We start from the raw sequence: 3,986 nt of genomic DNA on the forward strand, positions 1-3,986 counted from the left end.
GAAAAATAAACTATGAAGCAGTCTCAGAAGACTGCTCTTCTGGGTATGCTGCCAGTGATAGATGGCCCTGTAAGTAGGCTGTCTTAAATATCTTCATGTCAGTCTAACTTTCACATTTACAAAAATCTTTTGATGAGGCTTGGGAATCACCAGGGAAATCTTAATTGACAAAGGCATGTGGAGCAAAAATGTGATAAATAGCTTATAAGAGATTTTCACTGTTCAATTTAGATACCAGGCATACTGAACATTCAAAAGATAAGATAGTTTATAGTAAAAACTATGCAGAATGCTTTCACCACTCTAATATGCCTTTATGTGCCATGTCTGATGCCTGAATTGGGGTGATGGGCATTTTCTAACAGAAGAATATGAGTGATTATATTTGCCTTTTTTTTTTCCTATGGAAGCTTCTGAAAGATGTAAAATGGAGAAATGAACAGAGAGATGGGTACAGCAAAGTTTCCAGTTTTCAATGGCTTACTGGTCTACCTCCTACATACAAATACTTGCACTTTTTGCTAAGTAACAGCCCAGCCCCAGTCCTTCTTGCACTGCTTTTATGATCTATCATTTCCTACATGTATAATTTTGCCTTTAAAACTACAGTGTTTGAACTCTATGCAAGGATATTTCCTGCTTCAAAGAGGACTTGTGTTCATTGAAGTCTTATATATAAAAAGTGACACTCATCCAGCCCTGCACTATTACATACAGCTTACATGTGCAGAGGTGCATTTTCACCAAGACAGAGAATACTGGCACTTTAGTTAAGAACAATAAGCCTTCTGTGTAGCTCTAAAAATTGTAACCCATAGATAAAAATTAGTCTTCTAAATACAATGATATTTTATTAGAGATAAGGTTAGACGAGCTTTTGAGGTGAAAGTGATGCGTATTGTAAAGCATTCGAATACACCAGTCTTGGAGATTGTAAAGTACCTTTGTCTTATGTCAGCTAAACACATTTTTTCCCGAAGTGATATTTAGGTTAAATAGGAGGGTAAGCAGATTCCATTAAGAGGAATGGCAATCCCTGTGTGTTAATAACAACTCTTTTAAAGAATATAATGATTAAACCAGGTCTCAAGTCTGAATCAACTTGAAGTAACAACAGAAAGATTAACTCCATGTTTAGTGAATGCTACGTAATTTATTTAATAAAGTCTCCAAATAAGCATGGAAATTACAGGCCTGACTACAATTTAATGTATCTAAAATAAGACACTTTACATGGCTGATTGAACACAAGCACACAGACAAATGGAACTGAAAAAGTTTTTTAACATGGAAAGTTTAAATTTGTGGTTCTTACTATCATTTATAACAACCACTAACATGTAAAACAACACAAAGGGCAATCCATCTTGCAGACAACATATAAACTTCTGTGCCAAGATTTGGCAAGAAACTAATTTAAGAGCTAATTTTCATAAATCTAGGTATCACAGCTTGATTTTGGAACTCGAATACTATCAAAATGCACTACCTCCTCAAGTTCCAATTAGAAACATATAAAAATCACTGATTTGGCAAAGACAGAAGGATTCAGCAAGTTCCAGGCACTTGCAAAATAAGCATTTTATGTTTGCAGCTGCATGTCTCTCTGAAGGACGAGCTTCCAAAAAGAAATGAAAAAAATATTCCAAGAAGCAGCCAGCATAATGCTATGCTAAATAAATCAGTAGCATATGCTCATGGGAAAGGGTTTTCTTTTCCTCATCAGTTATCATCATTAGAGTAAAAATTTGTTTAGTTGAAATAAGTAGTATCACCAGATGTAAGTTGCAATACATATATTTCTATATGTTACTGCATTTTTCATTAAATCAATTTGGAATCAAGGATTAAAGCCTCAGTAATAAACACAAAACAAAACAGAGTATATGTCCACATTAATGCAACCGGCTTGCAATGTCTCACATTTTATTTCTCTATTTTCATTTGTTTATCATATTTTACCCTCACCATCCTTACTTGCATGCTAAAGTCTTCACTTCAGAATGCCATAAATTATTTGTAAAACACTGCATATGCCTCAAGGCTTTATATAACTTAAACGTTGTATTTGAATGGCATCATTAATCATTAGTTAATGGCCACCCAGGGAATGGTAACAGGTTACAAAACAGCTTTCCAACACAAAGACACACAGACAAAGTCTGGAAGATTTTAATCTTATCAGCCATAATGATCTCAGAGGAATCAGGACCAGAAACAGCCAAGCATCTATACACGTAAGTGATAGTATCTGCGGAGGATTTCAGAAGTATACCTGTGGTGTTCCATGCATCATCTTTTTGTTCCTAAGAGGGAGAAAAACAGTGTGCAAGATGTTTCAGACAGAAAGACAATAATGGATGAAAATTCACATTAAAATCAAGTAATAATACTATACTTTTTTTAATGATCAGGTAGGAAAAGGTTCCTAAATGATTTGTTGACACATCTTTGTGCCAAAAAAGAAGCCTAATACCCAAATCGATTTTCTTCAGGCACTTAAATGGTAGGACTTACATATATGATTAATTCTTTGAATCTGAAATAAAACATGAGCTAATCTCTGAGGTGATGACTTTGATGAGGACCTCTACTGTAGAAGATCTGTCCATACTAGCAATTGCAAACGGTGTGTAATGGTGACGGAATTCTGCAGGAGGAAAACTCACGTGCATTTTGTACTGATCCAAAATAAAAACCCTGACACTGCTAGGTTTGAGGGTGTATCTGCAAGGAAAAAAAGATCATGCTAATTACTTTTAAAAGAAATTTTCTTTGCGTGTTTCATCACATGCGCAATACCAATACTTACATCTTTCTATAGAATTCACATCTTTATACAGAATTCAGTTGGTTAGGGCTGATTCTGTAAAAATACATCTGTACACACTCTTGACCTTTAGAACAGTATTTTCTACTCTGGGGAATACAGCTGCAGGACACAGAAGCCACTTAGTTTCCCTTCTCATTAAAGGATGCATAGAATCAAGTCAGTTTTTTAAAAAGCATTTTTCTTTGAAACACGTTCCTGCAGAGACTTCAGAAGTACTCTATCATATTCTGCACTACTGTTTTAAGAAATAACATATTTACTTTTTCTCTCACTGATCTCTGTGTCTGTAGCTGCACCACAAACAAAATCACACAAAGCAAGTGATCAGTCACATCCACATGGAAATTAAATCAGACAGAAAATATCTATTATTACATTGGGCAGTTCTACCATCTATCTAGACAAACATGGGAACATTTTCCAAGGTATCCACATGGCTTCATTGATGCCAATCAACATCAGCAGAGGATGTAACAGCAGAGGATGATTACAGAGAAGACTGATTGTCTTTTTTTTTTTTTTTTTCCCAAAAGCTGTAATGGAGGGAAAATGAGTAAAAGAACTTTTTTGAAAAACGAACCAAAGGAAATCTCATCCAAGTCCTCTTGCAACAATTTCTCATATCTTTCTTCTCTGCTATAGTGTGTAGCAGTCAATATTTGCAGTAGAAAATAGCCAGTGTTTTTAAAAAAATACTGTCTTGACCGATAATCTGTATTTCCCCTCAGTAAACACTTCTAAACAATTTTAGTTAAAAGCTTTAAAAAAACCCAAACCCTGAAGAGTATATTGCCAGCAAGGAATGTAAAGAGAAATAATTACTTTAGTTAGCTGCAGTAGCATTGACTTTAAAAATTCAAAGCAAGCCAGCTGAAAAGAATTGTAAATTCCTCATTTAGAGAAAGAAAATGGTCTAGTTTATCCCTAAATTTGCTGTCTATCCCCAGAAACTGATCTGATGCAGGCAGCTAGAATGGGACTTGGATTTAGCTAAGCAGTAAGTCTGGCTCATAACAATCTCAAAGTATCCTGAAATAGCTAATACCTGGAGGCCAGACAGGTCTAAGTGTTAAATGCCAAAGGCTATATTCAGCATCTACACTCATTATAACACATTTCTGTGATTTGGCTACACCACAAAAATCTGCTGAAC

Source organism: Apaloderma vittatum, unplaced genomic scaffold (assembly GCF_000703405.1).
Source record: "Apaloderma vittatum isolate BGI_N311 unplaced genomic scaffold, ASM70340v1 scaffold26264, whole genome shotgun sequence".
Lineage (NCBI taxonomy): Eukaryota > Metazoa > Chordata > Aves > Trogoniformes > Trogonidae > Apaloderma > Apaloderma vittatum.